The sequence below is a fragment of the Lissotriton vulgaris genome, chromosome 2_1 (assembly GCF_964263255.1).
Source record: "Lissotriton vulgaris chromosome 2_1, aLisVul1.2, whole genome shotgun sequence".
NCBI lineage: Eukaryota > Metazoa > Chordata > Amphibia > Caudata > Salamandridae > Lissotriton > Lissotriton vulgaris.
Genome location: NC_141687.1, coordinates 1,188,290,178 through 1,188,316,839, shown reverse-complemented (window position 1 = coordinate 1,188,316,839; position 26,662 = coordinate 1,188,290,178). Strand labels below are relative to the sequence as shown.

At 41.8% G+C, this 26,662-nt stretch overlaps 1 protein-coding gene across 1 annotated transcript in view; it reads right to left on the bottom strand.

Moving 5' to 3' along the window:
- Positions 1–26,662, bottom strand: part of TMEM45B (transmembrane protein 45B) — a 306,589-nt gene that overhangs the window by 148,275 nt on the left and 131,652 nt on the right. Inside the window, exon 2 of the mRNA XM_086956898.1 lies at positions 21,029–21,183. The gene's annotated coding sequence lies outside the window, so the exon portion shown is untranslated. The remainder of the gene's footprint in view (positions 1–21,028; positions 21,184–26,662) is intronic.

The following is a 26,662-nucleotide window of genomic DNA, read 5'->3' as shown; positions in this document are numbered from 1 at the left end:
TGAGTTAAACGCACACTAGCGTACCTTTAAAGGTAAGTGAGTGGGAGGCGTTACTCCAGTGACACAGGTCAAAAAGGACCGGTTCACTCCTACTGACCATTACACGTATGCTACCACTAACTTGCTTGTGCTGGTTACCATAAGGCTGTAGCCTTCCACCACTATGAGAGTAGCACTTAGGACACCCCTCCTGGTCCATGATACAGACCTATGTCATGGCACACATGGATTATCCATGTTTGCCTATGGCAACAAAAATCAGCATTATTGATCCAGACATCATTACAGTTGGGCACTCGGGCAGGGGCGCACATCCATTACCATGTAAAGGACCCTTCCCTCCCAATACACATTATTTTATTGGCGAAATAGAAGATTGTGTGATGGTATTTTGAGTGTTCGCCAAGTTGTTTATAGTGAGCAACTCTTTTGTTTGCAGCTGTTGGAGAGAGTAAATGCATTGGTAAAGACTAGGTTTGTGCTTGAAATTGTATCTCTGTTATCTTGTCAGTAGCCACATGTTGGTTTGCTTATATATTTGCTGCTGTTTGACAGAGGGATCTTCACAAAACGTTTCCCCATATATTTTGTTTCACCTCTGCTCCTTCCTGGAAAGTATTGGAGGGATCTGTCAGGCCGGGGCCAAGAAATAGGGGTGGTCCTAAACATGCTTTCCCCATTCATTTTTCCATAGGAACTTTAGACACAGTTACAGTCCAAACTGCTTAACAGATGTAATTCAAATTTGGCAGAAACCTAGATCTTAGTCCAGAAAGAGTGGTTTTGTTTTGGTGTACATCAGTTCAGTCGTTTTTGAGCAATTAAGGCTCGCACCGTGGATCCTTTGAGAGGGATCTGCAAATCTGCAAGCCATACCTTGCATTGTGATCGGCTAGCTGCACTTTGAACTCGGTCCCTGTATCCTCATAATAATTTCATAAAAGATGGAAGGGGGCTCCACCCCATTCTACCGCACCCAATCTACCACACTCTACCCCAGTCCAAGCTACCCCACCCCAGTCTACTGCAATTTGATCCAATCTGCCTCATCCCAATCGACCCCATTTCAATCAGCCCAATCTGCCCACCCCAATCTACCCCACTCCAATATACCCCACCTCTATCTACCCCAATCTACCACATTTTACCCCACCCCAATCTACTGCAATTTGCTCCAATCTGCCTCACCCTAATCTACCCCATCCCAATCTACCCCGATGTACCCCTCTCCAATCTACTAATCAACCCATCCCAATCTGCCTCCCCCAATCTTCCCCAATCTACCTTGCCTAAATCTATTGCACCCCAATCTACCACACCCAACCTACCTGAATCTACTCCACTTCAATCTACCCCACTCCAGTCTTTCCCAATCTACTCCAATGTACCCCACTCCAATTTATCCCAATGTAATTCACCCAACCTATACCAATCTACCCCACTCCACCACACACCGATCTACCACACTTCAATCTGCTTCAATCTGCCCATCCCAATCTACCTACTCCACTCGAATCGACTGCAATTTGCTCAACTCTGCCCACCCCAATCTACCACACTCCAATCTACCCCACCTCCATCTACCCCAATCTATCACACCCCAATCTACCCTAATCTCCCACACCAATCTACCCCACCCCAATCTACTGTACTCCAATTTAACCCACCCCAGTCTACCTCACCCCAATCTAACATAATCTACCCCACTCTAATCTATCAAACCCACCTCATTCTACCCCAATCTAACTCACCCCAATCTACTCTGCCCCAATCTCTCCACCCCAACCTACCTCAAACCACCTCACTCCAATCTACCCCAATCTACCCCACTCCATTGTACCCAACTTCAATGTAATCAAATATACCCCACTCCAATCTTTCCCATCCCAATCTACCCCACCCAACCTACCATACTCCAGTCTACTCCAAAACAATGTACCCCACTCCACCCCAATCTACTCCACTCCAATCTAGCCAACTGTAATTTACCCCATAATTCCCAGTCCAATCGAATCCTATCTACCCCAATCTACTCCAATTTACTCAACTCTAACTACTCCAGTCTACCCAATATATGACACCCCAAATGACCTAATTTTGCTTCAATCTACCCCACCCCAATCTACCTCAATCTGCATACCCAATCTACTTCACTTCATCTATCCCAATATACTATACCTCAATCTACCACACTTCAATGTACACCACCCCAGTCTACCATCTACCCAACTCCAATCCACGAATCAACCAGATTCTAACCCAATCTACCTTACCCAATCTAACTCGCTGCATTCTACTCTGCCCCAATCTACCCCAACCTTCCTCACTCCAATCTACCTCACCCCATTCTACCCCACCTCAATTAACCACACACAGCCTATCCCAATCTACCCTAACCTACCCCACTCCAGTCCACCACACTCCAATCTAACACACTCTACCCCACTCCAATTTACTCCAATCTACCCCACTCCAGCTACTCCAGTCTACCCAAATCTATCCCACTCCATGCAACCCCACTCCATTCTACTCCAATCTATCGAACTCCAATACACCCCACTCCTATCTACCTCAATCTTCCCCACGCACCCTACCCCACTTCAATATACCTAACCCCAATGAACCCGCTCCAATGTACCCTACCCCATTCTACCCCACCTAAATTAACACCATACAGCCTATCCCAATCTACCCCACTCCAATCTACCCTACCCTACTCCAACCCACCACACTCTAATCTACCACACTCTACACCCATTCCAATTTACTCTAATCTATCCCACTCCAGTCTACCCAATCTATCCCACTCCATTCTTCCCCACTCCATTCTACTCCAATCTACCCCATTCCAATCTACCCCAATATAGACCACTCCTATCTACCCCACGCACTCTACCCCACTTCAATCTACCCACCCCAATCTATGACACCCCAATCTACCCCATTTTGCCACAATGTACCGCACCTCAATCTACCCCAATCTGCTCCAATTTGCCTCACCCCAAATTGCATCAATCAGCCCCAATCTACCCCACCCCAACCTTCCCCACTTCAACCTACTCCACCACAATCTGCCCCAATCTACCCAACTCAATCTACCCACCCCAATCCAAAACACTCCAAACTACCCCACCCACTCCACTAACTTTCAGCCATACTGAACAACAGCCACACTGTTGTACAACATGGCTAAAACACATTGTCAAAGCCAATAGCTCTTGCGTAGGCGAGACCTATTGTCTTTGCCAATTATTGTTTTGCAAAGTGAGCTGTGGATTTTGGGCCCTAGCTCAGATGACACCTAGGTAAACTGAGCAAACTTGCACATTTTTGAAAAACAGACACCTGGGGTAATCCAGAGTGGGGTGACTTGCATGGTTCTAACCAGGTTTTTACCTAGAATCCCTTGTAAACCTCAAACGTCGAAAAAAAAAACACCTCATTTTCCTCATATTTCTGTGCTGGAAAGTTCTGGAATCTGCGGGAGCCACAAACTTCCTTCCACCCAGCATTTCCACAAGGCTCCTCATAAAAATGGTACCATACTTGTGTGGTTAAGCCAAGTGCCTTCAACCGAAATTGGTCCATAATGCAACACAGATACATCACATTCTCTCACAAAAGACACCCTTTTTTTAACAAAGTGGGTAGCTGTGGGTTTTGGGCCCTAGCTCAACTGGCACCTCACCTAGGGAAACCTAGGAAATCTGTACATTTGTGAAAACAAGACGACTGGGGGAATCCAAGATGGGTTGATTTGCATTGCTTTCAGCAGGTTTTTTTACCCAAATACCTTAAAAATCTTAAACTTTATCTAAAAACAAAATACACTTTCCGCACATTTCCATGATTGAAAGTTCTGGAATCTGTGGGGAGCCCCAAATTTCCAAGCACTCTGGGTTGCAACATGTCCATCGATAAGAATGGTACCCCCACTTGTGTGGGTGGACGGGCCAAGAGACCATGACACAAAAAGCGCCAAACTCAACATTGGTAGTAAGCAATAGGGGTAGCTACCGTATTTGGGGCCTTGCTGTGGAGCCACCCTTGCAACCTCCAAACCACAAACATTTTTGAAAACTAGACAACTAGGGTATTCCAAGGTGGTGTGCCTTGTGTGGATCCCATGAGGTTGTCTTACCCACAATGCCATGCAAACCTCAAATTTTACCTAAAACCACAAGTTTCCTTTGCATTTCTGTGATGAAAACATTCAGAACCTCTAGGAACACACAAATACCTTACCACCCAGCATTACCTCACATGTGCTGATAAAAGCGATGCACCACTTGTGTGTTTGGACCTAGTGGGCGTGATGGACACAGATCAAACCAAGATCAAAGGAAGCCCTTGCAAGGAGACTCCCACTAACCTCAGTTTCATCAATTCCATTATATTTTTATTCTACTCCCACATTCGTTTTTAATAGTCTCACTCTCTTCTACATACTACTTGCTCAGTGAAGAAAGTGGATCTCGAACAATCAAAATTTGAACCACACATATCCTGTACTGTTAAGGCAACATTATTCTACATAGATTGTCTAATAAAAAAAACATCAGAATCAATAGGTCAGTAGCAAACCATATACACCAACAAGTACTACAGCACTTGTCATAGAAATGTAGTTAGAAGTCTATGGAAAGGTGTGCATCAAAAGGATATGCTCCTACTAAGCACATCATATAGTAGTACATGGAGCCTATTCTACTTGTAACATTTTCCAAGAAGAACACCTATACTAAATAATTGTGTCGCGCACAAAATATATCATTTTGTGGCAGAACAAGAGTGTTCTACTTGGTATGTGTGTGTGACATAGTTAAACAGGTAATATACATATCCTGCTATGAATTGAAAACATTTTAAGGAATATTATAATTACTAATACGACACTAACGAAAGTAGGCTAGCATTGGTGTACTGCAGTTAGAAGTTCTTCTTGTTTGTTAAACGAATGTATGACATTATCCTGTTACTCACATTACTTTTCATGTTTATTTTGTCCTGCACAAATCCTTCCATTGTATCGAGAATTGAACATAGACTGCTGTTCTCGGTTTGTTTTTCTATGTAAACTATAGAGGACATGTATAAATAAACCTTATGGTAACATAACGTTTTACGTGGTTACCTCAGTGGCAATTTGAAAAAAAAAACGAAAGAATATGATGAAGAAACATCGATATGATTAGGAGTACTGTGTGGATCTGATGTTTAATTTTCATTCCATTTTGTTAAATAAACCTTTTTATATGTATGTACTGAACAAGGACACATTTGAAACTCTGTTTATAAAATGGTGAATATTCTTGAATGTCTTGTCACACACAGACCTACCCTCACACATTAAGTTGAACCCATTCACACACTCTTTAACTTTACTTTGCCAAGAAACAGGCATACTCATCCACACAAAGCATGACACATACACCAACTCCACACGTTTGCTCAAATGTCCGCAAATACTCACATACACTCACACACACCTACAGAGAAACACCGATGCACACATAGTCTCACAAAGTCAGATAGAACTGTACAGACTCACCTTCCAATCACTCAGTCGTACATGTACACCAACACTGTGTATCACACACACCAGTATGCACTTGCTGGATTAAGCTACACATGCACCCACATTCAATCGTATTCCGAGTCTCACACACACACAGGCACCCATAAAATGCATATTTATATATCCATACATGCATAAGCACTGACTTTGTCGCACATGCTCAGAGACACACACACTCATGCCACCACATCATGCAATTACATTAACTTGATCGTGTATAACTGCCCCCAGCCATATATACCCTCACAGAGGCATACACATGCATGCCCTCATACACTCTATGTACGCTCATGGATCACTCATATAAAGACATCCAACCAGGGGCTGTACTACTCCTGTAGAGATGCCCATGGACTGTCTTGAGTGAATTCACAAAGCTCAACTGTCCTCCAACCCAGATGTGTATTCTAGGGACAGGCAGAGACACAGAATGGTTAAGTAAGAAAAATGTAAACTTTCTGAAAGTAGCATTTTTAGACCTATAATGTAAAAACCACTTTCACTAAAAAAAAGCTTTTTTAAATTAGAAGTCCAGAGACATCAAACTCACATTTTCTATCTACTCCCAAATGGACGATACAATGGTAGGCTGTTACCATGCAGCTCCAATGCTAACCTATGGGAGATATAGACCTTGCTGTATTGAAAACTGAGTTTAGCAGTTTTTCACTACCATGTCATGTAAAACTCGTAAGTACACGTCCTACCTCTTAAATACACTGCACCCTGCTCATGGGGCTACCGAGGGAAACCATGGGGATGCCTTACATGCAGTATAAGGGAATGTTTGGGCCTGGCAAGTGGGTGCACTTGTCAGATTGACATGACAATTCATAACTGCATACTCAGGCGCTTCAGTGGCAGGCCTAGAACATATTTGCAAGGCTATTCATGTTGGTGGTACAATTGGTGCTGTAGGCCCACTAGAAGCATTTAAGTTACAGGTATTGGGGAACTCATGGCTCACTGTACTAGGGACTTACTAGTGAATTAAATACACAAATCATGGAGAAATCAATTCTCATCATGTTTTAGAAACAGAGTACTTGCATTTTCGTACTAGTCAGCATTCGTAAAGTGCCCAGAGTCCTAAAGCCAGCAAAAACTAAATTCTGCACACAGTCAACACCAGGAGGTGCTGCACAATTATATGGTAAAGCATGATTTCAGAACTACACATAAAATATAAATAATGTTGCTTTGCAATAACATAATCCTCATCTTTTGAGATCAGCACCCATAAGCACAAACAAAAGAAAACATGAATAAAAAGTGAGGAAAGAAGACATGGCAAAATAAAATAAAGTTAAGTATATAAAAGAAATCTTTGCAATGTTGCTTGTTCTGCTGGGCACGTTTTTGCCAGGCACACACCTTCAGTTTACAGGGCACTAAAAGTTATACAGAACAAGATAGTACCTCAATTATGTCAGGAGCAGCGGACGGGCACTGATAACGTTGAATCAATCCGTGATTGATCCTTGTAAGAAATGGGGATCTCTAGTTGGCAATCGTTTGCACCTTTGTCCAAGTAGGGACCCTTCTTTCTAGTCAGGGTAAGGGGGATACACTTCTAAAATAACACCTGGTCACCCCCATGGTTGCTTGGCACAAGCAGACCAGCATATCTCGGAGTCAGTGTGTAAAGCATTTGTACATGGATACTGTAACACAGTGAAAACACTACAAATGGACACCACACCAGTTTAGAAAAATAAGCAAAAACAAGACCAAATATGACATAAATCCAACATACAACACTGTAAAAATTGTTACTTTGCAAGATAACTCCATTTGCAAGAATAGCTGAAAAATAGTTCTTCCGAGTTGGTGGCTCTGTCCAGGGCTACCGTGATACTGAAATCGACTGAGTCGAAGAGTTCCAGCCGACCGCGCGGGTACGGGCCAGCTAAAGCGTCAACAGACTCATAGACAGTACCTTTCTCATAGCGGCCCACACGTCGGTGTGGGCCGGATGGGGCAACCATTGCAGTTGCGATGTAAAGTGGAAGCATGGCAGCGTGCAGTCCGCTCACAGCCCGTTGCAGGCAGCGGTTCGGTGGTGGTCGTCCAACAGTGTTGGTAAGGCCAAGGCTTACAATGCGGAGTGAGGCGACGCTCGATGCAGTGCCGGATGCGGTGCTGGCAGGTCATGGTGCAGGCATCGGAGCCAGTCGATGTTTGGGTCGGGCAGTGACGCAACGTCTGGGCAGAATGAAGCGTGGTGGGCTGGAATGCGATGCCTACAGGATGTGGTGCAAGCAACGGCTCAGTGGCTGTCACCTAGCGGTGTCAGTGAGACCAAGGAAGCGGTGCGAAGTGCAGCAGTGCCTTCTGCGGTGCCTTCAGGACACTCAACCAGTGACGGACTCAGTGACCGAGTCGGCTGCTGTTCGTCTGCGGAAACTGAAACCAGCGGCTCCTGAGACGGTGCCCAGAAGGACGGTGAAGTCTCTCCTGTTCCTCTGGGTGACAAATGCAAAAACAACAGTTGATGGAGAGAATGCAGAACAATGTCATCATACATTGGATTTAGGTTCAGATCTCTGTACTGGGGTAAATGTATGAAATTGTTCTGCATTCTGTCTATCAACTTTTGTTTTGCATTTTGCCACCCCGAGTGCTCAGACGTGAGTCCCATGCTCTCCACACCACTGGAGTCAAGCTATCCTGGCTGAAGACGGCTGATAGCGAGAAACCAGTCCTAGGATGCTTAGATTCCGGTCCAGGAAAGACATGGCTTGGCAGTTCAGGCTGGACTGTTCCCATTAAGCACAGGGTCAAGGCTGATTTGCATACGGCCGTGTCTGAACTGGGGTGGTGTGGAGTGCACAAAAACGATGGATTTAGGCCCAGATCTCTGTACTGGGGTGAATGTATGACATTGTTCTGCATTCTGTCCATCAACTGTTGTTTTGCATTTTGTAAAAAAAGAGTGCCACATGAGCCAAAAAATGGTAAGCAACATGCGGGCTTCAAGGCCTTTTGGTATCAGTGTCCCGCAAGCGAGACTCATGCGCTAGCGCATGCTCTCACAAAGACCTGACCCTAACCATTAGAGTCACAAGCCAAGTTGTAGCATTGATTTCCAATACAAACTGCACCCTAAAATTCTCCTGCTACTTCACCAAGATGCTATAATGCCTTAAACCATTTTTGTTAGAAAGTCCCGGGCTACCGTTTCTCTTCCCATACAATCAATCAAAAAACTTTATTCACATTATAAATGCATAAAAGTACATAGAATATCATACAAACAACTGTTTATACGTTAAATCCACCTTTAAAATCATACACTCTGTGACTTAATTTAAAAGATACAAGCCCTTTAAAATATGAAATATAATCCTATCCCCGCAGAACTAAAATCAGTTGCTCCTAGAGATAAATATCATATATACTACAATAAATAGTAGAAACATATATATCAAAGTGATAAATGTGCCTAGCCGTTTCTCACTCTCTTTTTTGCATCATCTGGGGCCATCTATCCAGACTTCAGGACCTCTGAGTCAAATAGCTGTAGGGTAGACGCCCTTCTAGTTTTTATGGCTACTTGTAGAAATGATGCCAACACAAAACACATGTATGGCTTTTCCAATTGTTGGAGAACTGCAAGAGCTGAAGTGTGATTGGTTAAACTAAACTTACGCAATAAAGAGACAATAAACCTTTATGTCTCTTTCCCATAAAAAACACAAAAAAGCTGGATATGTTAGGTCGTTTATTTAGATAATGCATCACATGGGCAAGCTGAAGGCGAGCTAGAGAGTATGTATTAGCCGGATAACCCAGCATAAGAGGGATGTAATTTAGGTGTAATCTAGTCAGCAGGTAGCAATGGTGGGGGTTCACAACAAAGGAGAGTTAAGAAGAGGCCCCTGGCAAGACACAGCTTGATATAAAATTGTGTGTTTTGCCATATTCCATTCCCATGTAGCTTGAGAACAGTTTGCTAGAAAGTTATCTTTCAATTTTGATTTCGGAAACGTTACACAGCAAGTAGGGTTTTCATGAAGGTATGCAAAGCCTAGGGAGGCAAAACTCTTACGTTTGTAAGCAAGGGAATGGATTCTGCATGATCAAGATTCATAGTATCCTTTAAGATATGTTTATTAAGTGGAACATCTTCTCGTTTCCATATTGAAAGCCACAACAATAGTGGGGCTATTTTGATACTATCGCTAATGTATGTCGGCCTAGTTCCTTATGTGCAGTGAAATTTGGGCATGAACCCGGGACAGACAGTAGCCTTTTGGTGAACTTGTCTTCTATGGTTTGTAGGGGTTCAACATGCCCCATATTGCTGCCTCATAAGTCGCTATAGATCTGGTTTTTCCTCAATAGATTTTAATCATTACCTGAATGAACCTATTTCCTAGGTTTTTTGTGAATTTAAAAAGAGCGGCTATGCTTTTTGCCATGCTATTTACTCTGTTTGTTATCGTCTCTTTCCATGTAAAGTTGTTAGCAAACAGGATGCCTAAGTAGGCAAATTTATCAACACATTCTATACTATTGCCCTCCATGTGGAACCTCCTCACTTTTGTCTTGCCCCCACCCATCCTCAAAATAAAATATGTTGTTTTATTTACATGCAGATCCGGATCCGCCATATGGGCTCAATAGGTCGCTATTGAGTTTAACAATGCAATCAGGGTTCTAGCCATCAAAACCGCAAGAGAAATAGATGCGGCATAGGGGACATCCTTCCAGTTATCGATCAATACCTTATTTAGCTTGCTAGTATATAGTGAGAAAAGGTATAGGCAAACAACACATCCCTGCCTCACACCCTTCTCAATTTTAAAAGGTTTAGTGCACACCCCTTGCCTCCCGTAGTGCACTACCGCCTCTGCCTCTACATACATTTGCCTTAGGAATATAATTATCCCTGCTTCAACTCCCATGACCTCCATGGAGGACCACAATTTACTGTTGTCATGCAGTCAAATGCTGCAGATAAATCCATGAAGGCCAGGTAGAGTTGTCCCTTCTTTGCTATGGCATATTTAGAAGCTACTAATGTAAGATGAAGACTTTGATCAAGCGTCCCCCTGGCCTTCCTGAAACTGTATTGTACTGCTGCAAGGATAATATTTGCCTCCACCCAATCTACTAACCTATTGAGCAGGAGTCTGTCTGAGCTTAGCTGTCAAGAGATGGGACGGAAATTTGCTGAGTTTGATCCGTCCCTCTTCCTGTACACCGGGATAATCACTGAGTGTTTCCAGGAGTTCAGGGGACCTGTTTTAACCAATGCGTTGAAGACAATGGTCAGCAGGGGCACCCATAGGAGTTTATTAGCAAGAAATAGATCCACTTGGACCCCATCTGGACCAGTTGCTTTCACTGCACAAGATTGGTACAGCGCGAGCTCGATTTCTTCCAGTTCAGACTTCAAGGAGAGAGATACATTTTGGCTTGTAACATGGAACTCTACAATATGGTCATCCTTCTTTTGGAAAATGGCCTGGAAGTGTTATACCCATGTATCCTCGTCAATATACAAGTCCAGGGATGGACCACTTTCTCTGGCAGGAAAGGGAAGTAAAACACTTCCCAAAATAGTTTGGTGTCCTTTGCGAATGATGCTTGCTTCTTCTTTCAACTGCTTCTTTCTTTTTTCTCCTTGTTAGTTTATACGCCACCCTACAGTTACTAATGAAGTCTCTATTTCGTAGTTTAAGCTTAAGTGCATCTTTCAGCCTGGCTGCGGCTGAAGAGCACTCCTTATCAAACCAACTAGTTGTAAGGCCGGACTTGATTTGAGGCTTTAAACAGTTTACTTGGGTTCTCATATGTTCCAGAATGCTTTCAAATGCAGTAGCTATCTGTTTTTCGTTAGCCTGAGGGTCTAGGCACAGGGAGACCTCCTGTCCATTATTAGTAATGATCTCGGCAATTAAGATGTTCACATCAACTTTGTCCCATCTTAAAGTGAATCCATTCTTTCTTTGAAGGATTGGATTAAGGGCTAGTACTCCACTCCTTGCCACGCGCTCCTCCCATGCAGGACTACTGAAACCTACTGGCCTGCAACTGATTATTTGACTGTCAGTGGAGCGAAGGCGATCACTCACACCAATGGGAGAGTCCACCTCACCCACTTCGTATGACGTCTACCACTCTAAGTCATGATTCTGAACAAACTATTCACTATCAAAGAAAATGCCATGTTGTATTGCAGCCTGCAAGATGGTAATGATAGGATTAACATACATTGTTCCAATATGGACCTACACTGCAGCAACCAGTTCATATGCTGTGTTAGGCCAAATTCTCAACAGAGTAGCGACCCTTCGGACAACTGGTGTCCGTCACCAGGAACAGACACCACAAAGAACTCAGTAATTGACCATGCCTATTGGAGTTGCAACACTAGATAAGCTAGTCTAATCTTGTGAAGTTCTGTGTATGTGGGTGTGTGATACAGGGGAACTTTAGCTCAATCCTTGATCTTGAAAGTACAATCAATTAGCCTGCCATTACATTGTCAATTGAGAGGTGGCCTATACATTTGATGCGGAGTGCTTCATATTTGTAACCTTTGTGGGTTTTATTCACTCTATTCTTTTGAGTTTGGCTTGGTTCTGGATGACTGTTTGGTGGTTTAGCATTCCGGTGAATCAAACTGGTGAGTGGACAAAACAGAAAACCATTTGGTCATTGGTCCTCCATGTGTATGCACCAAGTTTTAAGAGTGAATGTGGTGCCCTGAGCTCAAGGGGTAGAGCAGATTCACTAGAGAACTCAGTATGTTAATTATTGTGACAAGTTATCTTTGGTTAAGAGGTGCTTCTCTTTCTGAAGGAATATCTATCAATGACGAGCCCTTCCTTGTGGGTGGAGTCAATGTTCTGAAGCTAATAATAAGTATGTACCTATCTGCCTGAATGTATCAGTGTCCCTAGTCATTTTAGTGAGAAGCACAGGTCTTGTCAGATTTACAAGTTTCAATAACCTGTGTGGCAACCCTCTATTGCTTCTAGTTTGCATGCCTATGTATACAGAAAAAGACACCATATTAACTTAAGATTAGTACCAGGGCCATAGTAGGACAATATTTCGCCTGGAAGTAGTACAACATGATTTAATTTCTACCTTCTTGTGTTGCCTGATGTGCTTTCCTTTCGCTGGTTTCTTGGGCCGGAAGCAGGGTTTACAACTGATAAGCACCACAGCAGGTGTCTTGCTATGTTGCGCTGGTAAATTCTACCAAGGCCTAGAAACAAGGCCCTCTTGCAACAAACTCATCTGTAACCTTAGGCTGGAAGAGGTAGTAGTGTCATGTGTGTAATGGATAGCCGTTTCCTCCATTTTCCTACTTACACTTGCAATTCCCTTCCCCTTGAATATTTTGTTGCTGGCACTTTTGTTCCATGATAATAACATTGGGCAAATTATACAACATGTTTCTGCTCCTGTCCTCTACACCGGCAGTCTCCTTTCCCCAGCCAATGTACTGGCTATGCTCAACTCACTTGCACGACCAGAAACGTCCCTGTTCACTCACTCACCAAAATGTTTGAATGCCATGCCATACCACCAAGGAAGCCCTAAATGTATTGATAGAATTGTCCTTTTGTCCCTTTACCCGACCTTGGGGAGTCCCTATATAGACGCACTTCACACTAGCTCTCAAGCTGGCATGGGGCTAGCTTGAGAACAGTAGAGGAGCTTTCATTCAGTGCCAGGTGTAAACATAGGATGAAAGTTGCATTCATTATTGAGCGGGCCAGGCAAGACCTACAAATCAAATTTACCATTAGCAATTGAAAAAAACACTAAATTGAGTATGGTTTGCAATGCTCTGCTCGACCCCCTGGAAGCCAGACTAGCCCACATAGAGTCAAGGCTCTCTAGTATAGAAAGGGCTACTGTCTTGGCTGGTGATGGCTTGGACAGGGTCAAAACGATGCTGATAGAGGGTGAAAAGGGGGCCAAGGAGGTGCCAGGGGTTAATTGACATCTCTAATTCCCCAGCAGGTGCAGGAGCCACAGTACAAAGGCCTCCTACTATTACTATTACTAATGCCCCGATGCAAACACTGGTAAAGATCCGAAGTACAGAGATTGATTCTGACCAAATCGCCCAAAGGGAAACCCATGCAAGTGGCTGTCCGCCAAAGAAGTTGGCATTGAATTTACCTCCGGAAGCGAGTCCACTTGTGGTCGTATTAACAGGGGTCCCAGTGTTGGAGGCTTCGGCCAGGGAATCCTTCCAGTCACTGAAAAATAAGGTTATTAGCTGGCTGAGCAAGAATAGGCCTCTTCCCCCCCCAAATCTCCAGTGAGATTTTGATGGTCCGTAGGGTGCAGTGGATAGGCAACACTACTAAAAATATTAATGGGGACTGTGTTTTGGTAAATTTTCGAGACCCGAGAACAGTCTCCCACATATCCTCCTAGCCATACCGTGACCTTGATACTGTCATTCAGTCCCTTCCTTTGTCTTTCTTCTACCGGCCTGGTTCTTGGAGTCCGAGTGGGGAGGTGGAGGATGGTAGGACGAGAGTGGGTTCCAGGGGAGGGAGTAGTGGGACCAGGGATGGGAATGCTAATATCCATCTACCAGGCCCCCTCCTGAGCCGTAATCGCTTTAGCCCCCTGGATATGGTCAATTGACTCCCCCCCCCTATGTGGTGTGGGAGGGTGGCTCAGAACCAATAGGCCGCAGTAACACGACGAAACCTAGGGGGGCTCTTATAACGAACCTTGACGTGGATTGCCGCAGTACCAATGAATGTACCAGGCAGGCTGAGAGTAATAACAAAACAGTTATAAACAGCACATAATTTCATCCCTGTATTTTTACTCTCCAGCCTGCCCAACCGGAAGGACCACCTTCTCCTGATGTGGCACAGGAGATCGTGGAACCCACTACGGGAGATTCCAACGGGGGCAGGAGGGGTACCGCTAATTATGCTAATCAGGGCCTTCTAACAATATTGTCATGGAATCTGGCAGGCCTTTGTAATAAGATCGATTGCCCAGAGTGGGGAGCATTTATAGATGGGAATGATGTGTGTCTTTTCCAAGACACATGGGCCAGAGAGGAGAAGACACGCACTGGCTATGCCTCTTTCTCCATACCAGCGAGATGGGGGGGGGAAGGGACGTCCATCGGTGGGGTCTTACAGTTTGGGTGGGTGCCCACCTAGGCTGCACGGCCAAGACCCTGAACACGCTATCTGATGATGTGCAGTGCATATTTTTGGAATGGTCCAATGACTCCAAGCTTGCACTGGTCAACGTATGTTCCAGACCAGTGGGTGTCACCGCGGAGTCTAAAACAGTTGAGGAATTACCTTCATTTATAAGTTCCATACCCAGCGGTTCTCAGCTTGTGATTGGGGGTGACCTCAATTGCCACTTCGAGCCACTGGCAGGCCTGGTAGGTGTAGCTTCTTGGAGGAGGACGCGCGTTGGGCAATACCGTCACTGGAGGCTCCATTTCCTAGGCCATGGACACCACTGGCGGTCCAAATTACGTCTCTAACACCCAAGCACTCCACTTGGGCGTGCAATGGGCGTGTCAAATCAGATCTCCCCCCAAAATGTACTTTTAACAAACTAGACTAAATCTTCAATACATTTTCTCTTTTTATTACCCGCACTTATTTAGTGTTGTATGGTAACCTTCCGCGTTACTCAGCCGCAAGACTGGACGTTTGAGCAATCAGAGTTCCTTGCCGGTTTCCGCATCTTAAAATATTGGCAGTATAGGTAAGCATTGAGAGAATATCGCACATCATTAGTCAATTCCTAATATAATTTAATCTCGGAATACATAGAATAGGGTAGACTAAGTTATATTTGTTTCAATTCGATTCACAGCAAGAAGTTCGGTGGCACCAGCACGAGTACGCTTGGGTCTGTTTAGATTTGCCCGAATATCTTTTCACGAGGTATGTGATTAACGGTACAGCATACTACTTATGCATTACGTGCATATTAGCCACGCAATTTTGATTACAACAGTGTAAACATGTTTATTATGCAACACAAGATCATGTTTATAAGTGACCAATTTTTTTAGTGTTATCATTCAGATACAGGGTACAATTTGATAGAGGAACGATTGTTTTCACAATGGTTTAGTTTCTAGATCACAGTGAAGAATATTATAATGGCAATAGACTTTAACTATAGGTTGAGTAGAAATATACATTTATCTCCGCTATAGGAACACCACATACGGAAAATTCGCGATTCAGGAGTGTACATAATTTCCAAGTATAAGCAAGGCATCAGCATTCTTTCCAGGTACATTTTTTCATTTCATTTGGCATAAGAGAGCATGCGTAATTTTTTGTGACACGTTCACACACGTTGATAAAGACCGTTTTTTACGGTTTTGAACGCATGTATAGTTCATATGAGTAGGCACTAAGGAAATATAATAACACTTATGATGAATCTTTCATTGTTCTGCACGCACTGTTGGGCAGATAAGGTTCTGAATTATAATCGCTACAGGACATCCCCCACTGTGTCTCAAAAATGTAATTTATGAGATTAAGTAAGATATCTAAAACTAATTGTACTCATCCCTATAGGACATAGCCACTGATGAAGGGACCAGTTCCCGAAATGCATTGGGCATTGGCTTCTAAAAATGAGGAAACAACACCTGTATAAAGACAAGACTCCTATGCATTTCTTTCTGTAAATAGGCCCATTGAGAAACATAATGTTATATACTATGCAATTAAATAGTGTGAACTTTAATACATACATAATGAAGTGATTATGTTATAATGTATGTTGATCCAAGCTCAATTTTGTACACAGCATGGAATTATGACATACAAATATGATTTATGAAAATCTGAGTACATAAATTTAAATAAAATGTTAAAACTTTAACATTGTGTAAATATTGTGGAAATAATAGTCTTTCCTAGGGAACAGTGCGCATTACTTGCAGACTTCTTGTGCATCCCTTAGTTACTTTTAACAAACTAGGCCATGAGTCTCGTCTTGATTACATATTTGTGGAAACTCGATCTTGGGCCACAATAAGGGATTTCTTTGTAATTCCACGAAACAATAGCGACCACAATGCCCTAAGTTTAAAAATTACCATGCCTGGTGTCGTAAGGGAGACTCTGGATGTCAGTGGCGCCCCGGAATCGAGAATGCTCCTAACTAATGGTTAAAGAAAAATAAATTGGGCGAAAATAGTGGAAAGGCCAGAGCGAGTTTCGGAGCTCTATGCTCTAATTCTTCCTATTCTAGAGGAGATCAGTGCTGCAATTAATGATGAACACATTTCTGACATTTTCTGTAAGTTAGGGTTCCTACACAAACAGTTAGTAAACAAATTGTCAGATGTGTTCTACCCTTGCATTGTCAAGCAGCCAGTAAAGGGTACCATGGTTAAATGTACAATTCCACCTGTAGAAGAGCAAAGGCCGAACTTGTTTCTGCCATAAAACACAAGGCTGCTAAGTTAGTAGTACAGACCCTGAGAGCTAACAGGCTTGGCAGAGCCAGCTGTAGCTGTGGAGGCAAACATAGCTGAAAGTGTTTGGGAAGAACACTTCCGAACCCTCTACGCAGTAGGACTCACTAACCTGGAGGGAGATTTAGGGGCGGTGCTGCCAAAACAAATACTTGCAAAAAAACGGAGTTTGGTCCTGGGACAGGGGGTCAACTGGACCGTAATATAGTGAAACAAAAAACAATGTTGTCCCCCAGGATAATTTTCTCTCACAACTTTGAGAATACAAACAAGGGAAGGAAACCTATTGTTTGTATGGGTTATTTTATTTAAACCCTTTTAGCAATTTTTTGTTAAATCATTTTGAAAGGCATTTTAAGGTTGAGAAAAACACTACTTACAAACATTTACACTATTTACAGCTATCATACATACAATTCTATACACAAGACAATATATATACAAATGAATCCACAGTTATGAGCAAGCTTCTTTTACAATAAGAAAAACAACAATTTTGTTCACACAAATAATCAATCTTTGTGAAAATTCAACTTATTAGAAAGCCCAACCAGGGTCAAAACAACAGGAAGAGGCAACAGAAAAAATCACTTTGACCCTGGTTGGGCTTTCTAATAAGTTGAATTTTCACAAAGATTGATTATTTGTGTGAACAAAATTGTTGTTTTTCTTATTGTAAAAGAAGCTTGCTCATAACTGTGGATTCATTTGTATATATAGATATTGTCTTGTGTATAGAATTGTATGTATGATAGCTGTAAATAGTGTAAATGTTTGTAAGCAGTGTTTTTCTCAACCTTAAAATGCCTTTCAAAATGATTTAACAAAAAATTGCTAAAAGGGTTTAAATAAAATAACCCATACAAACAATAGGTTTCCTTCCCTTGTTTGTATTCTCAAAGTTGTGAGAGAAAATTATCCTGGGGGACAACATTGTTTTTTGTTTCGCCAAAACAAATACGGCATTCAGACGTTATTGACTTCACAGTGAAGGAGGTCAGTGATGTAATCTCCAAACTGGTAGCGGGGAAAGCCCCGAGGCTGGATAAGCTCCTGGGTGACTTCTTCAAACATCAACCCGCAGTATGGGCCCCATACTTTTTAGTTATTTACAACGCAGTCCTGAGAGGGATGCCAATACCTGGTACTTGGCTGGGCGCAGAGATTGTGCCTATCTTCAAGAAGGGTTCACCTCTGCTCCCAGCCAACTACAGGCCGATCAGTTTGATCGACGTCCCGCAAAAGATCTTCGGCAGGACTGGATGGAGGAAAATTCCATATTAAGCCCCTACCAGGCAGGGTTCAGAAATAATATATCTACAATGGACCAGATTCTCCAGCTGAACATACTGTTCTGGAAGTCTGTTAAGATCGAAGGGGGAAGCCTTTACACAGTTTTCGTGGACCTGCGAGCAGCTTTCGACTTGATCCCAAGATGCAAGTTATGGGTTGTACTTGCCGAATTGGCATTCCCCATCAAATTTTGCATATTTTAATACGGCTCCATCATGATAACTTCGCACGGGTCAGGTGTGGAAGAAATGGTCTCCTATCAGCAAAATTCCCCGTTGGCAGGGGGGTGAGACAGGGTTGCGTCTTAGCGCCTACCCTGTTTTGCCTCTATGTCAACAGGGTAATTTCTCATTTAAATGGGATACAATATACTGACGCCCCCAAACTAGCTTGCAGCAGGGTACCTGCGATAATGTTCGCAGATGACACCCTGCTGCTCTCAAAATCTCCAATGGGGATTCAGAAGGTTTTGGATGGCTTTGTGGGATTTTGTGAGGAAAGGGGTTTGGAAATCAGCGCTTTGAAAACCAAATTTATGATTTTCAATCCCCCTGTACCCACGAGACCTAATCCCGTAGTTGGAACACTCAGGCTGGAGAGAGTTCAGACTTTTGACTATCTAGGGGTAACCCTCAATGAAAACATGACATGGGCCCCGCAACAAATTAAGTCTCAACTCAGGCAGTCTCAGCTTACAGGGGGTATTCTAAAGCTCTCTAACACCTCTACAATAAAACCTATTCGACCAGTTGTGGAGATTTATAAAACACAAGTGAGAGGGGCGGTCATCTATGGGGGTGAACTTTGGGGGTATGCCTGCAGGCGTGAGTTTGTTGTCACAGAAAATAAATTCCTCAGGCAACTGTTGACATTGCCCCCTAGTACTCCCCTGTTACCTATTAGACTTGATATGGGACTCAGACCAATAGATGAGGTCGTTGGCCTGAAGCCTCTAGCATTCTGGCGGAGACTATGGAGTACCCCGGAGCGCTCTGCTTATGGACAGGAATTATTAGAAATCCTAAGTTTACCAAATGCGTGGAAAATCCCGTGGCTCGCTGATATTAAAAATGAATTTATCAAGCTAGGGCTCCCGCAAATGTGGTACAACCATGAAATTGCTTATCCTAGGACCACAAGAAAAAGCCTGTCCAAACTCTTTTATGAAAGAAAATTAACTGCCTCGATATGTAGTGTACACAGCGGCACTCTAACAGATTGTTTTTTAAAGGAAAAGGATTATCATTTTGAAATTGTCATGGATAATATCTTCCCTGTTTTTACGAGGAAGCTGTACTTGCAGTGGAGGTGTGGCACATTACCAATCAGAGCTTTTACATGCAATTGGTCTCCAGCTGCTCTGAAAAGTTGTCCTAATTGCAGTTGTGACCTGGAAAGTGAAATACATATCATGTTTTTTTGCCCTGCGTATCGAAAAACGAGGAGGCACTGGTTGGTGCCGTTATGTAAAAATATGCGAATTACACACTGCACGCAAGCCTACCGCATTCTTAAAACTGATTTGTCACCTGTAGTTTTTTGCTGTTGCAAAATTTCTGGCGGCGATATGCCTTAAACGCAGGGGCGTGCTGAACACTGTATAACTTTGCTAATGCACATGCACTTTACAAAGAAAACTTTTCAGCTGATGATGTAGAGGTTATTGACTGATTTGAATTATCTACCACACAGATCTTGTACCAGCATGAATGTGTTTTTTCATCCAATGTTTTTTAAAATGAGGAATGTTGTTTTTATGATTGTATGTACGTCTTTTAGGGCATGTATTGCCGAAATAAAGATTATGAAATAGAATGGCTTTTTTTAATCTTCTCTGATGGTGAACTACAACACAGGTCAACTTAAAGCCCATGGTTTGGAACATGCTTTTGCACTTCAACATTCAAAATTCTATGACCCTGAAGTAAGAGGTGACTTATGGGTGATTGAGAAATAACTGTGCGATTAGTACTAGATTTGAAAAACAAGCATGCATCTTGCCAGACAGGCAACTTGAAAAACAGTACTCAAAAAGACTGATGAGCAGACACTGAGAACACCAATAGTTATGGATTTGGCTGCCAGGCTTGTGACTTTGCAGATGCTTGTTTTGTTTTTGCATGTTTTAAAAAAAAAACTTGATTGGCCAATTACAATCCCTATTTAGCGAGTAGCAATTTATTTGCGACTCGCTAAATTGGATTTTCGATTTGCTATTGGAAGGGGCGTTCCAAGAGCGTCCCTTCCTCATAGCGACTCACTACCCTATGTAAGATTGTTTTGCGACTGTAATTGTGGTCTCAATGCACTCGCAATTTTCCGCCCTCTTCAAGAGGTTGGTAAAGCACTTGCAAAAGGGAAGGGGTCCCCAGGGAACCCATTTCCCTTTGTGAATGCAGGAGAAAATATTTTTTTGGGGGCTGGTAGTGGTCACAGGGAATACTACCTGCCCTTAAAAAATGAAACGTAAAGGTTTTATTTTAATTTTTTTAAATGCATCTCGTTTTCCATGTTTAGGTACATATGAGACCCTAGGAGAAAGCAGGAAGATATCCATTTTCCAAATGAAAGAAAGTAAGAGGATTGGAATCATTCAATTATACAGTGTCAGAAAAGCATAGAAAGAAGAGGAATGATGACGGACAAAAAGCAAAAGAAACTCTGGAGAGTATTCTACAAATTCTTACTAGAGCACTGTGTTCTTTTTTCCTCAGAGGGTGGGAACCGCAATGCCTGGTCCACCTGTGAAGGCCTGGAAAAAACTGGGGTCAACAAGAGTCTGTCCTCTTGAAGTTCCTTATGCCCTCTTGGCCAAACTTCAGAGTAGCAATCCTGGACGTTCCTGGAGAAAGAAGAAACAACCTTACTATTTACATCAGATTTCTCTGTAAGTTATTTTGGTCAATGAATAAATAGACTTTTGAAAAACCAACTCAAACATCTGGTATTTATTAAAGACCTCTCAACAGAAGTGGTATCAGAAGTGAGATCCATACAGCTGAATGACAGCAAAAATGGAGGTCATAGTACGCCTGCTCATAGAGGGATGGCAGAAGCTCAGATGCACTTTTACACTGAGTATATCTAAGGTTATATTAGAGTCTGAAGATGTTCATCGTATTATCACATGAATGATGACATCAGTGATGTTATCAGTGATGTCATTTGAGTTGTCATCAGTGATGTCATCAGTGATGTCACTGACCATGTCATGAATGATGTAATATGTGACATCATCAGCAGTGGATTGCGGGTGCACGATATATAGTTAGTGCAACTAACTATATATGCGAATTTCAATGGTTTTGTGTGAGTAAAATAAGGTTTTGTAAATGCTAATTCCTAACTATATATGGTCTATAACCTATGGTTTTTTCAGTGAATTTTCAAGGTTTTGTAAATGCTAATTCCTAACTATATATGGTCTATAACCTATGGTTTTTTCAGTGAATTTTCAAGGTTTTGTAAATGCTAATTCTTAACTATATATGTTATATAACCTATGGTTTTTTCAGTGAATTTCAATGGTTTTTTAATAGCAAATATCAAAAGCTGTAAAATGTATTCTTCTTTTAAAGGAAAAATATATTTTATATGTATTTAATATAATTTGTTTATGTATACAGTTTTTATAGTTACATCCACTGGGCTCACAGGTATGCTGATAACAGAAATTTACACAACCTCAATTTACAAAATGTGGAAATCAACTGGATTGGCCAGAGAGGATTGAGATGTCACCAATTGATTCCAACATGCGTTACAACATGCAAGACATCTACAGAGGAGATGGTGTGCACTTCTCAGATGAGGGGAATAGAATATTCCTCCTGAATTTAAGACTGCGCATTGGAACCTACTTGTAGGTACCTAAATCAGCCACAGAACCCAAAAGCTCTTTTCAGAGCTACCCTACCTCTGATCATTCAAAACGTTTAGCTTTTTCTAACTTTTTTCACTATTTTCCACCAAAGTACGCTCCCTGGCCATCGCGCAATTTTTTTTTTTTGCCTATATGAGCGTCCTAAGCCCCCCTCAGAAAACCTAGAGGGTCAGGAAGTGTCTACCGTGCCCCCTTCTACCCATTCTCAACATTGTTTGCCCTCCATCTTGTGTCTCAATTCTACCGAAACACAAAATGGAGGACTCCCGTAACGCTGCCAGTACACGTACCGGGGCGCGCACCGGTAAGCGCTCGCTAAAAAAAGGTGGGAAAGTAATTTACAGAAAAACCACTGGAGACACTTTCATCAAATATAGAATAGGCCCTACTACATAGCAGTCCCTACCATTTACCCAAATTTGGTGGTATTCCATTGAGCCATTTGGGATGTAGCTCTGTCTAAATATCCTGAGGTAGATTACATGACAAAAACACATATGAAACTGTTTGAATTTTCAACCAATTAAAATGTTTCTTACATTTTGTACTTTTATGTGCTGACATTTGATTGGTTAAGTACATGAATATATATAAAAAATGAGAGAGAAACACAGCCATTTTGACTAACACTACCTAAGGTACATTTGGAAAAGAATTTGACAGAAAACTTCAACTACTTTGAAGAAGGTAAGTTGTTAATTTGAAAGGAGAACTATGTTATGCACTTTAAGTTAATTTGAGAAAACGTTTTCAGATAGTTATATACTGTCCCTCAATAAGAGTTAGACATTGAGAAAGGCTTATTTATTTAAATTATTGATCGAGTTAGGCTTCTGTGGTATAATTATGAATTTACTTAGGCTTCATCACAGGCACTTTTTAATAGTTCTACTTCCTGCCTGAAACCATACACTGCCCAAAGATAACTTCACTGTTAAAAACTCACAAGTACCTGTCTGAACTTAAACCCAACAGTGCCCTATCTCTACTGATATATTTATTTTTTATGCAATTTACAGCAAGAAAATGGAAGCACAACAAAATGAAAATAATATTTCATTTCAAATAAATATGGAAAACAATCCTAAAGAAGACAAAGAAGAAATAGACTTTTTGGATGACACTGTAGACCAAGACTTAATTAAATGTGTTGAAGAAATTGAATCATGGAATGAAAAGGAGGACATACCAGATGAATTAATGTTGCAAACTCTTTTAGATTTTGAAAAATCGCAACAATAAATTTAAATTTAAAAAGTTAAAATTGTTTGAGACATTATTCTTTTTTATATGAAAATTATGAAATAGTACCCAAAAAGATATAATATAAAGTGAGACCTAAAATATACTGTGCAACTTTTTTGTGTTACATAGTAAGTTTGCTCATAGTTACTTCCTTTCTCCAACTATATTATCTCCAATGTGTATTTAACATCTCTTTATCATCTCCTGCCTCCATATTGTTTTTGCTTTCCTGACAGACTATGGTATGAATTCCATATACCACAATAACTTCTAAAACAACATGCAAGATATCTACAAAGGAGACGGTGTATATTAAATTTTAGACTCTGCATTGGTACCTACATGTTGCTACTTAAATAAAAAAAACAACAAAAAGAACAATCAATAAACATACAATATTTGAAAAGTCTATCATTCTTTTATCCCCATAGTACGCTCCCCGGTCCGCTTCCCGGTGCGCGTACCACGCGCTCCCCCCGCAAAAAAATGAAAAGCCCCCACATCAAACCTAGGGGGTCAGGGAGGATCTACTCTGCCCCCTTATAGTCATTTCCCCCTTTGTTTTGGCCACCTCTTGTGTCTCGATCCTACCGAGACACAAGATGGCGGCCGCTCCGGACTGTTTAGAATGTTTACAGACACCCGAGAGCCAATCAGCTTTCTGCGCACAAGTCGCATAGCGCACCCGGAGCGCTCCCCGGTGCACGTACCGGGGCGCGCTTACAGATATATATATTTTTTTTAACCTAAATTACTCAAAATCCACTAGAGCACATATCTTGAGACCTAGCAAAGGCACATCGGACTACCAGTCCCTACAATTTTGCCAAGTTTCATAGAAATCCATTCAGCGGTTCGAGCTAAAAGTGAGTCCAACCGCCCTATGGAAAACTCAATGTTAAAAACACGTTTTGGGACCCCCCTTTTTTCTCGGACCCCACTTCACGAAACCCTCCCAAACTTTCAGGGGATGCTCAGGAACAAAATGTGCCATTTTCCTGAAAATTTCTGCCAATTCCGTCCCTCAACGCCAAAGCTATTCAACATAGAATTTTCAGAAATCCCTAATCAAAAAAATCCTAACTATATATACCTACTGGCGACCGCCAGTAGGTAATATATATATATATATATATATATATTGAGGCTCCAGCTTGGGTCCGAAGTACAAGGAATCACTATCAATATATATATATTTTATATTTATTTTACCTACGGGGGTCACCAGTAGGTAGTTATAGTTGAGACCTAGTTTCCATAGGAAAAGCATTTTTTCGCCTATAACCTTAGCGTACTTTGACCAATCTTAATGACATGTTCCAAAAGAAGTTTTAAGGTAGATTCTGGTTGTCATGGAAAGTTTAGGGGTGATCCGTGCAGTGGGGACCGAGAATTTGGGGCGTGATATAAGGGTGCGTTTGTAATATTAATTCCTATAGGAACATTTAGCCACACTTTCAGCCCGAACCGCTGATTGGACTTACACCAAATTTGGCAGAGAGGTAGATGTTTGTTCAAGAAAGTGCCTTTTGCCCATTTTGTGTAAATCTGTTCAGATGTTTTTGCAAAATGTAATCTGAAAATTATAGTGATATCTCTGATCCTGGATATTTCGCAATGGTATTGTTATTAATCCTGAATGCACGCATCAAAGGGAATGCTCTGATTGGATGGACAGAATCTGAACAGAAAGTCACCATTTTACGGCTTGGGAACAGTTCCCGGGGCCGAAATATCTGAATAAGCTAACATAAGGGGTCAGAGTAGAGGTACTCTCCCCCCATGTTTGAGAAATGGGGGTGTTAGTGACACAAGTTATGCACCCAAAATTATTATTTCTTTAATCGTGCTTGATATTTGCGATGACGCTGCTCTTTTCAGTGGGCCTCCCCCCGAGGACCGTCACAGGGATGTGGCAACCATCGCACAGTCATCATGAAGATTAGTGGGAATACAAAAAAATATCAGTGAATCATCAATACGCACTGTTATGGAGATATTGAGATTCTGTTTTTATAGAGTTATTTATATAATGAGTTTTCTATTGTGATGGTTAGAATTAATGATATAATGATCATTTTTTAATGTGGTGGTGGCTATTGAATTCCTACTTTTGATTTCCGCTTTCGCAACATAACCGCGGGGATCTCGATGACCAACATCATTGCGATCTCCGGCCTAACAGCGAAAATCTAAAATAAGTTTTAGAGGTGGCTTTTAAAGAAACTTAATGCAAAAGTATGAGTGTAAACATGCTTTGAAAGAAGTATGTATATAGTAATGTGTGTAGTGTAGGGGTCAGAATGGATTTTTTCTACATATTATTTTTGGATGTGTTGGTGGTCATCGAATGCCTGTTTTTGTTTTCTGTTTTTGCGACATCGCATACAGATCCCCAAAAGCTAAAAATAAATAAATTACTTTTAGAAAAAAAAGTCACATTATTTCCGGTACTAGGATGGCTCTGACAAGAGCTGTTGCGTTGATTGTATGTATATGGCTACTACACAAGACCAAATGCAGAGTTTCATGTTACTTAGAAACACACTGTTGCCTTCATCTGTAAGGTGCACTCCATCATTTCTATAAATTCCATGCATGTCAAAATGCAGATTTTGTTATAGATACAGCCCATGATCGGTCCTGCCGCCTATGCCACCAGGGGAACAAGACTTTGCTCCATATTGTATGCACTTGTCCTATGTTGATGGCCCAAGGAAGATCGCTATAAAGATGAGAGTTCCTCGACCGGTAAATTAGGTCTTGTTGGCCTGCACTGGTGAAGTCCATAGACCCATGCAATACAATCCTGAACATTAGATTAATCCAGCTGTTGAATATATATTATTTAATTATCAGCATATAGGGTGGATGATAGGCATATTTAGCAGGGGTTCCCAACTCTAACTATAGGACTGACAACATTTGTAGTCTTTAGGGTAAACCTCACATGAATAGGTAATTTTGAAGAATGGGCGGGCTGCTAGGGACCGCTGTAATTAGCAGTTCCCTATCCCGCCTTGCTAAGATGATTACTTTCTTTAAGCTTGGCACTTTAATGACGTATAGTTTTGAACATCTGCACTTTTACAGGGGGAAAAACCCCACAATGCTTTGAATTATTTATAGCGACTTATGTATATGAATTTATGTCGCCCGTATGGTAATTTCGCACTTTGCACATTAGGCATAT